This window comes from Siniperca chuatsi, linkage group LG13 (assembly GCF_020085105.1).
Source record: "Siniperca chuatsi isolate FFG_IHB_CAS linkage group LG13, ASM2008510v1, whole genome shotgun sequence".
NCBI classification, from domain to species: domain Eukaryota; kingdom Metazoa; phylum Chordata; class Actinopteri; order Centrarchiformes; family Sinipercidae; genus Siniperca; species Siniperca chuatsi.
Window position 1 is genome coordinate 19155998 of NC_058054.1, and position 11364 is coordinate 19167361.

Genomic DNA, 11364 nt, shown 5'->3' on the forward strand with positions numbered 1-11364 from the left:
TGTGTGCAGAGGGGGAGGGGGCAGTCTATGTGTGTGTGTGTGTGTGTGTGTTCCCAGGGATTTGACGCTGCTATTCAAGCCCTGTGGTTACCATGGTGCTGGCCGCCTTATATGGCCATTGGAGTCAAAGAGCAAAGAGGAGTGGGCTGTGTAGGGCAGCATGCACACACAAACACGCACACACACACAGGAAGGATGTAGAGGATCTCTCTCCTCAGAGATGCAGAGAGCATGACCCCAAGGCCTCAAAAACCACCCGACAATACCAGATTACCCTGAAGCCCTGCAACAAATACAAGCAAGCTGATCTCCTGCCTGCCCTTTGTCTTCTAGAAAGCAATCAAATGTTGCCTCTGAAGGTTTCTGCACGATTTAAAAAGCCAAGCGAAGCTGCAGCGAGGTGAACTTTACTTTCCAAAGGGAGGATATATCTCTCCCCCACTTGAACACACTTTGATCTTGCGTACGTGCGAGCAGCCCGCCTGAGAACAGCTTATTGTGCTGGAAATAAAGGTTACCATTTTGTGGTCATTGCTCATTTGCTGAAGGCCCTCTGTCTCAACGCTTTGCGGAGCACACAGTGATTTGTGTTCGAGGTTACCCCAAGAGGTCAAACTGACTTTCACACCACCGCCGTGCTAAAAAAGCCCAGGGTCAAATGCAGATAAAGGGGAGGAGGAGGACGCACAGCGACCCTGGATAAGAGCTTTATAAGAGATAAGTGATGAATCTGCTTGTAAATGTGGGGTTGGGGGGTCGCAGTCACAGATATGGCGAAATGAAAGATTCACTATATGCAACTTGTTGTCTTATCTAGAGAGCATCTATTGATATTTTAAAGGCATTCTTTTCCCCTCACAGACACTTATATGGCATTCCTAAATCTAAACCCAGCTTTACCCCCCGGAGAACCGAATGTGTGTGTGTGTGTGTGTGTGTGTGTGTGTGTGTGTGACAGAGAAGCATTGTCCTGGCTGTTGTGTGGCTAATGGGTCATCAGAGGGTTGTGTGTGTGTGTGTGTGTGTGAGAGAGAGAGAGAGAGTGTGTGTTAATTTGAATGAAAGTCCCTTTAATTAGGCCGCTGTGCCGGCTTATTGTCACTTCTTGTGTTGTGAAAGATTAGGCTTGTCAAATAAAGGGTGCTTGTAAAGGACTGTGTGTGTTTTTCATGTTCTTATATCCCGGTGGGGACTTTGACCTGAATGCACACTAACCCATGGGGACTGATCGAAAAGTCGAGGTTCCTGCGGCTTTTTGAGGGTTAAGACTTGGTTTTAGGGTGCAGGTTACAGTTGGGTTAAGGTTTGGGTTAAGGTTAGACATTTAGTTGTGATGGTTAAGGTTAGGGTAAGGGGCTAGGGAAAGCATTATGTCAATGACTGTCCCCCACGGGGATAGTGAAACAAACGTCTGTGTGTGTGTGTTTTAGTTTTAGTCACTATGTCAAAAGCAATGCCATCATACTGGTGGAACGTAACATCCACATTGACATTTATTTCAGTCTCGTTTAGGCAAGTTAATTTGCTATCCAGGAGGCTTGCCTAATCTTGTTTTAACTCTGTTTCAGTGCTCCTGTGGATTACAACCCCTGAATGCTGGACTTCTTCTATGTCGTCATACATGTAGGTTTAGCCTTACCATACCATACCTTAGTGCAGCATGTTGCCATCATAACATGGCAGTGGCACATTCCTAAACTTTCTGTCTTAACCATCACCTTTAAAAGACTCTCCTCAGCTTTCTAGTACATATTAAATTTTCAATAGCAGATTCTTACATTGTCAAAAAATTATACATACTTACGTATACATACATACTTTTACAAAAATTTTAACTCCAAAACTACAAGAATACTGACAATTAATCAATAATTTAGATTACCTTACATTAAAATAGCTTTTGAACAGACTGAATATTTCACATGTAGGGGGGGAAAGTACAATAAACTATAGATTCAAAGACATGCTGTATATGCCTGTCATTTCCACTTCAGTGTGTGCGTCTGTTTGAGAGATACCACTGGGGGCAGGAGTGACGTGACCTTTGAACTGACAGTCAGGAATGTGGTTGCTCCCATCGAGGAATCCAGAAAATGCAAGACTGCAAAAGATGTCTGCCAGGCTGCCAACCCAACAGATATACAGTATTACGCACACAGAGACAGCTGACACTGAAGCACAGAAGCTTAATAGCAACTTCCAGTTCAAAAACTCTCTTTAGACCAAACATATTAAAGGGTCACGTCAGCCAAATCGTAAAACTGAAAGTAATAGTTGTGTGCAAACACTGTGTGCCATTCGTAGTGTATCTTTACGATGTCTTTTCTAACAGCAGTCTATGAGAAAAATGTTCTCTGGGCCACATTTTTTTCATATTAATTGCAGTACCACACTTGGCCACTAGTAAAAATTGCCATGGTGGCTGACCCTGCCACTTGTGATTTTTATACCATCAAATTCTCAAATGAATTTGTGAGCAAAGTTGAATAACTCCTACACACATAGTAGTGTGTTCCCTCAAGTAAATAACCCTCAAATTAATGGATGTCAAAGCAAACAGCTTTGTGTGAAAATATTAAGTGCTAATCTATGTATCTCACATCTGAAATCAAAATAAAACTACACTAAACCCAAGTGACCCAACCAGATGACCTGGCAGGTTTATACCCAGTGACGTGTGCAGCTAGCAGCCAAGGCTGGCTAGAAAAAAGTAATAAACATGAAATGCTGAAACAAAACAACAACCAGCGTATCATCTAAATGGTATGAAAGCGTGATAGCTTAATGCTATTAATCTGAGGGAATTTCATTCTACAATTTGAGGGCATCTCTAGTCCAAAACATAGCTAGCAGCAGCTAACACTGCTTCTAACTTACTGAACTAACCACAATAATATGTAACTTCAGTTTCTGCTACAGTAACTTAACTATCATTTTAACTTGAGCGATTTGAAAACAAGACTTAATAATTTGGGAGCACTAAAGAATAAATTTAGGGAACTAAAAAAAAGTTAACCCCTGTCAACCCTGAAAACTAATTTTAACACAAACATAACATATTGTATATAAACTTTATCTTTACAGAAGTACATTCAGTCATCAGTTTATTAGGTACACCTAGCTAAAAATGTATTAAGGCAGGATAGAGCTGTTGAACTCCATGGACATTTTGAAGGCTAAACTTTTGTCCAACTAAACCCTAGGTTTCTGTGAGTTTAATGACCAAGCTTAATCCTCACACCGCCTTCCTGGCTTCTTTTACTAGCAGCCATTTTAAGTCACTTCTATTTCTGGTTTGCCAGGCTGACACACACCTGTTCAGTCTTCATGCACCACCCGCAGTAAGTGTAAATAAAAATAACAATTCTAAGCAGGTATACACACATTTGTATGCACCATCATGTTTGCCCATGTCTCTGCCAGACGGTTTGAATTTGTTGACTGTGTACCTCCGCCTTCATGATGCTGCCTTGATGGTATTGTTCTTTAGAATTTGTTGCCAACAGTTTGTGATGCATCCAGAGCACTCAGCTTATCCTTGTCCAAACTTTGTGTCTTTGGTCAGCTGACAGTGTCTTGCTTTAGTGGGGTGAAAAGTCCAAGTTTGTTGTGGGATAGGAGTAATATAATTAACAAGTCACGGCTGTAATTTGAAACACTTATTTCGGTTGAGCAGAGGCTGATTGGGATCATAGCATGTGAACTTTGGTTCTGTTGGTGAATATATAAAGAGTCTTTTCTTTCAAATCCTGAGCCTGTGTCAAGCAGCTGGTTTTCTGAGTTCAATGGACAACCTTGCTGTTTTTAGTCAGCTGTCTGACCCCTAAGATGACACAGCCATACCATAATGGATGTCTTGTTTCCTCTAAAACGAGCTAGCCATACATTAATTTTACATTTCTAACTTCACACGTCATACAAATTTTGCATATGTTTATGTGCGCTCAAATGTTTGAATTAGAATTTAGTTTTACTTTATAAATATAATTTTGCATCAGTCAATGTTTGAGATTAGAGGAGGTTCTGGGTTTTCCAGATTACTTAACAGATAGTAAATGTGTTTCTTGGAAGAGACCCCAGTTTTGTGTAATAAAACTTTTTTACGGCATAAAAAAAGATTATTTAATTGTGTGCAGTCCACCTTTTTTAACCTGAAAATAATCCTTAGTTTCCTTTGGCTTTAAATTGTCAGACTTTCTTTAAAATTAAGATTAAATGGTGGGTCATTAAACCCCACCCTCTGGCATTTCTGGGCAGGCCCAAACACGACTCACTCTGTTATTGTTTTCAGTTAACATTTCAACCATTTAAGTTAACCTTAAAGATCTGTTACAGAGGACCGTCCCATAACAAAAATACGACCATCCGCCCCCTGCGTGGCCAAGTGTCTAAAGTTAGGCCAGCCCTCTCCCCGAGGCATCCCCAGCAACCACTGTAATTCAATCTCAGGGTGTTAGTGTGTGCTCTCAACTGCATCAGCATATGGAAAGTGGGTCTTTACTTAAAGTAATCATGAGGCGTCTGTGCAGCCTTCTCGCAGGGACGGTGTTTTCATCACACTCTGATGGCTGTTAAATGTTTAGACTTGCAGTGACAGCTTCACCCTGAGACCAGAGTGACCTGTGACCTTTGAGGAATGGACAAGCCTGGAAACAAAAACAGAGGCCTTTTGTGCAGGTCAAAGGGAAAACATCTGCTGGGCTGAAGACACACAGAGAGAGAGGAGGGGATTAACTCTCAGGGATTCATCATTTGGCCTTTTCAGCCACTTCTGATGAGAGGTGCCTGATGGGAACATGCAGAAAGCCACTGTGCTTCACATCATTACGACCCGAATCCTCCTTATTTTATCCATTAATGCCCCAGCTGCCTCTTAGCTCAGCAGGAAAAATTGATTTAAAAAAAAGCAGATAAATACAATATGAGGGAGAATTTCTTTTGATATGAATGCTGCAGTCTCTCTTATCACATCACCACAGGAGCCACTGGTCACAGCTAGTCTTTCATTTTTAAATTAAATCTGAGCCTGAATAAATGATCTGAGAGGATTGCACATCACAGTGCCTGTTGAGAAAATTAATTTGAACAATTCTGGCTTTGATATCAGCATGCATTGTCATGATAAATGGGTGTCTTTTTTAACCCCAGCGAAGCGGTACAGTATCATTTAAATTCGACCGATGGGATGTTGCCCACTAGATAACATAAGAAAGCATTTCCTCTCTTTCTCCATTTAACACAAACTCTGTACATGCGGTTATTTAGCACCATATTGTTTATTTGTCTCTGTTCAGTCTGGTGGTCGCCTCAGGTATTTACCACTTCCTCTATATCTCTCAGTAACAGAGACCTCTTTCTTCAGGCCAGCCATTTAATATATCACACGGGTGTGATATGGGTAACCTGATCCTTCAGAGCAAGTTACCAATTAGCCAAACATCTCTGGAGGGAAACCTCATGGTGTGATTATATGTGTTATTCAGGCATTATCATTAGGAAGCTTGTTGTTTTGTAAGAGCACGTAAAATAATATAGCAGGAGGGTGGAGTGAGAAGTGCTGATGTAAACAAAAAACATATCAATTGGATTGTTTTCCAAATATTTGTTTCGTTAAAGGAATAGTTAGACATTTTAGGAAATACACTTAGTGAGCAGTTGCTAGGCAACCATCAGATATTCCAGGAAGTTACTGCTCCCAGTCTGGCAAATGACCCCCCCTCCCCCAGTAAAACGGCCAATTGTTGTTTTTACACTTGTGTTTTTGTACAGATTAAACAAACAAGGTGTAACGTGATAATTAGTGAGCTTTAGAGGTGCTGGTAGGCGGATTTTGTTACCTTTGGACAGAGCCAGGCTAGCTGTTTCCCCCCGTTTCTAGTCTTTGTGCTAACCTAAACTAACCGGCTGCTGACGCCAGTGATATCGAGCTTCTATTGTATGGAGGTACTGTTTGGTGATGTACCTTGCAATTGTGGGTCCATTTTTTCATTTGGTGCTGTATTTGAAATAGTCTCATATTTTCAGATTTATTAGAGGCTACCAATTGTCTTGGCAAGAGACTTATCTATCAAACATCTATGCACTCTGATGTCGATCAGCCAATAGGTGAAAGGTTGACCCCATGACACACTTTGAATGACAGCACCCTCATTTGCATAATGAAGCAGAAAGGCATAAAGAAATGTAAATGTGTGTGTGTATATATATATATATATATATATATACAGAAATAAATAAGTTAAGCCAAACTTTTCCTTTGAGAAATAGAATTTACTTTTATTTGCTGAACATTGGTTAACTTTGGCCTGCAACTTGAAATACTGTCGCACCTAGTACATGAGAAAGTAATAACATGTATTAGTAAAGCTGTGTTTAAATCAGCCACTATAAATGCCCGTTTCAGCCAGATTCTAGGTTAGTTTACATTTTTCATACTTGGAGGATAACTGTTAGTTTAACAATTCAGGAGTGGAGAATGTATGTGAGACTCAGTCCATCAAATATTGAATACAAATAATCACACCAGTAACAGTATAAGCCATGAATAAGTCAAATGCAACATTTTAACTTGATGTATCTTGTACAGCTGTTTATCTTGTCCACCATTTACTACCATATTTTCACTGCTTTACTTAAGGATCATTTACATTTGAAATCTTATAGTTCATTCACTACATTTATTGATAGATTGAGCAAGTAGGCGATCTCCAGCTGCAGTTATATTGATTCCCCACTAAGTGGCAGTGTTTCATGACAATTAATGCTGTGTGTGTGTGTGTGTGTGCGTGTGTGTGTGTGTGTGTGTGTCTTGAATATTGCTTTGAGACTGTCCTCTCACTGTGCCATCAGTCCAAATGCTATATCATTACTATCATTATTATCATTACTTAAAATACGCCAGTCTCGTTTCAAATAACAAAATTCTGATTACCGACCAGTTGCATGTAAACGTGAGTTTTGCAGTAACCAGGTAACAGCAGAGAATATAAATAACAATTTCCTGTCTTCATGCATTTAGTATGTATACATGATTAAAATTATAAAACAGTATAATCAGTTAAAATACATTAAAGCCATTATACACTTATTACATTATCTTGCCGTTTGATACATCAACAGCTTTTAGATTTTTTTTCTTGTTTAGTTAAGTAAAAAATGTTAGTTTATGTTCCAACTTATACCCCCAAAAAAGCCCAAATTCTTATATTTAGTATTGCTGTGTATTTCACCAATTACAAACTGTTTTGTAATATTGAATATGGAGTGTGTGGAGGTAGTGCTGAAAACAGCCATGTACTTTGCCACCACCTTATGTTGCATTAAAGTGTTATGCAAGCATTTGGACACCTCATGAGATTTTTCAGTTTTGTTCTATTGTCCGAGATCTAAACAATATATTCCATTACACTGAATTTATAAGAAATAATGTGTATGTTTATGGAGTTCTTAATAAAATTCAAATAAATTAAGAATAGAGTTTGTATTTAAGCCTATTATGCCACCAAGGCTTAATTGTGTCAATTAAAAATTGAAATTACATTTCTAAAACTGCTCATTCAAAGCAGTAGTATTCTGTAAGCCAACACAAGCTGATCTCAGTGGAACCTCACTGGATGTTGGGTGAGTTTATATTGTATTCAAATTCAAAAAACATGAGCATAATGGAGTGGAGTGTGAGGTTCACTCAAGTGACTTTGGAGTCAGGTCTAAAAGTTTCAAAGAAATCAATAAACACGTTGCAATACCTTCTTTTTGGCCTCCTCACACTCCCACAGTTTGAAAGATAACGGACTGGTGAAGACACCTCAGACGAGCGGTTAGTTACATTTTGATCATTTTAATTTTCAATTCATGTAGAGGAATTCTTGTCAAACATTGGCATTTTCTATCTGAATGACGACACAAGCATATGAAGGTGTAAAAGTAACGTCAGTGACATCTAGTTCATGCTCAACAAAGAGCACACAAACCAGGGCAAGACAATCTCAACAGACTCCTTTAGCTGACAGGAAGCCATCCCTGTAAACACTCTTCAGTTTGCTTTGTGTCTTAACAGAACATTTCATACCCTAAACACTGCTAACACAACAGAGCTCTGTTCCCTCACTACCCGACCCAGTATGGGGTGTAGTCTGTGACACCCGAGCCCCCTCCAGAAAATTGTACATTCTGTTAAAGCTGTGTAGCCTCAGCTACAGGAGCAGATGCTACACACCTACAGTATCTGGGTGGTGTGTGGGGAGTGATGCAGCTTTTTGACTTGTTCACCCATGAGGTGCTGCCAAATTAGGCTGTTTTACACCCACATGGCCAGCTTGTGATAACAGAAACAGTATTTGGGTGGTTTGGATAAACACTTTTCACTGGAACTTAATCTCAAACTCTTGGTCACAAGCAGATTCTGCTATTATCAAGCTTCATAAATGATCATTTGATCATCAACTTTTCTAATATTAATAAAGGTTTGAAGTGACATGCTGTAACCTCTCAGGGTGTTTGGCTCAATAACTTGGGATTAATCTATTAGTAATTGTAAGGTGCTCTTTCATAAAACATCCTTTGAAGACGTCTGTCTCTGTTGGGGGGGATCAACTTGTGGAACTCCTTACTCAGAAGTCAGAATGAATCATAAATTAGATCATTTTAAGCTCAAGTTGAAGTAGACTTGTAGTCTTGGATGATCACATGCCTTTCATTAGTTTTTTTATTGAATATTATTCGTATGGTTTTTGGTATGTAGTGCTGAGGTGTGTGTGTTTATGTAAAGGCTCATCTCGGGATCAATAGTCCTAATGAAAGTTGTTGAAAGTGAGGTATGTGATTATCAAGAGTAACTCGGACATTGTCACTGGAACGACATGTTGCTGTTTTTCAGATGTAATTTTTCTGTTCTTTGAGCAGCACAAACAAAACTCCATTCATCTTTCATTTAATTGAGATGGCAGATATCACAAAACCTCAGCACATTAAACCAAATCTATCTGGATGGCTAAGCACCACTAGGAGTAAGTGGGTAAATATGTATTTTTGTAATTTGAGTGAACAGACCCTTTAATACCATTTTCATAATAACAGAGCATTTGACTTTTTCAGCGCTCACTTGTTGAGGCACGCATTGTTAGAATCTCAAAGTGCAGGAGAGCACAGTTGCCGTTCTGCAGAATTACAGTGCTCCCACCCTTTACACAGGATACACGTAAATCCTTTCTATACTGGATATATCTGTTCCAGACACACACACACACACACACACACACACACACACACACACACACAAACACACACACACACAATAAACCTTTGACCATGCTTCTTCTTGTTTTTGGAAGTAGCTCAACATGTAAGACAGGCAATTACAGTTCCATAATGCACAGGTTTATTGATTTAATGACTGGATAGACTGGCGCAGATGCAGCACAGCTTTGCTCTCCACAGTGAAACAACCCTGAATTTGTTCTCTTTATTTAGTTTATTTTTTTGAATAGTCTAACAATATTATATTAGTTTTTAAAGTATAGTTCGACATTTTGGCAACTATGCTTATTCACGTTCTTGCTGACAGTTAGATTAGTAAATTAATACCACTCTCATGTCTGTCTGATAAATATGAAGGTACAGCCAGCAGCTGGTCAGCTAAGCATAGCGTAAGGATTGGAAGCAGGAAATAGCTAGCCTGGATCCTTGTAGTTGAGGCTGCCAGGAATTTTTCCCTTCAGTTTTTGAACTGAGTAAACAAACAAGATATAATGTGTTGATTAGTGAGCTTTAGAGGTGCTGGTAGGTGGATTTTGTTACCTTTGGACAGAGCCAGGGTTTCCAGTCTTTATGCTAAGCTAAGCTAACTGGCTGCTGGGAGTAGCTTCATATTTAGTGTACAGACATGAGAGTGGTATCAATCTTCTCATCTAACTCTCGGCAAGAAAGCAAATATGTGTATTAACTTTAATAACTTTATTTCTTTCTTGTGTTTTACGCTGGCCTAAAAAAGCTCACATCTGTTTAGATATCTGACTGTCAACTCCTCGTCGAACTGTGCACTGAAGATTTTGGGCTACACTTAAAGTCAGACAGTTAACTCCAAAATATAGGATTTGTAAATTCATGCATACAGTGACAGTATTTTACAAATCCATAAAACAGACACTTACAGTAAACTTAGATTATTTTAATTTCAGCTCAGTGTTAATTCTGCTGGACATTATTAAAGTCGAGTGGACTGCCCTCTCTCTATGAAAATAATATTTTTATTGCATGAGAACTCTGAGAAATCCCTTGTATCTGATACAAAGCATTAGTGAGGCATTTAAATTATGCAACAAGCCTTTCTGACTGATTTGAAAGCGCTGTGTCAGCCAGGTTGGCAACATCCCATGAATGGATCCAAAATGTAAATACATCCCCCTAAAAATCCCTTCCATATCCGGTGTTTACAAGTGAAGATAAAAACAACCCACTTTAATCTCAATTAAATCAACACTGTGACTGTTTATGTCTCGTATTTCTGATATCCTGCGTTTGTTGGCGCCTTTTATCTAGGATCTTGTCCTAAAAGTTGCTGCAGGTTTGGCCATCAACAGTTCCTCTATGAATTACTGCTTCCTGTCAAGGTGAGGCCTGCACATCAACAATGCCTGGCAGGAAAAAGTTCTGCCTGTTACTGTCAGGCACTTGTATTTCATTTTAAATTGAGAGTCTTTCTGTGTGTGTGAGTGTGTGTGTCCTATGAGACAGAGGGCAGCTTACCCACGTCATCATGTTGGACTGAGACTCGTGGCATCAAAGAGCCACTGAATGGGAACGTCAGAAGAACAACATGAGCCATTGTCCTCCTGGCATGCTGTGCACCGGAAAACACTGTTCATGATCCCATAAAAATGTTTTTGGCATTTATGGAGAAGCTGCACACAGTGTGTCTGACAAAGTCGTTATGGCCTGCAGGTTTCCGCTATAGAAAACCGAAGGTGTTGTCAATATACCTAATCAGTAACACCAAATTGAGACTTTTCTTTTTTGAATTCTCGCTTTAACTCTAAATGCTCATGAAATTAGATTTTATGGTGAGGAAATCTAAAATGTTGTCTTTATGCTGTGACTGGTACGGTGGCCAACAAGGGCAAACGCACTGCAGCTTAAGAAAACACATGTAAATAGAAAAAACACAAGCAACTTAAGAAAACATCTTCATTAATTTGATAACAGGCAGGCATTTCAGCATTTAGAAAACACTCTGCAAATACACACAACCAAATACAAAAACGTGCTGCAAATACACACAACCAAATACACAAATGCGCTGCAAATACGCACAACCAAATACACAAACATGATGCAAATACACACAACCAAATACAAAAACATGCTGCA

The 11364-nt window shown here is 39.4% G+C and overlaps 1 long non-coding RNA gene across 1 annotated transcript; it reads left to right on the forward strand.

Moving 5' to 3' along the window:
- Positions 1 to 930: 930 nt before the first annotated feature.
- Positions 931 to 11212, forward strand: LOC122887256. The gene is made up of 3 exons (XR_006380501.1): positions 931 to 1623; positions 10537 to 10607; positions 10711 to 11212. It is a non-coding gene; the product is annotated as an uncharacterized LOC122887256 (long non-coding RNA).
- The last annotated feature ends 152 nt before the right edge of the window (positions 11213 to 11364 follow it).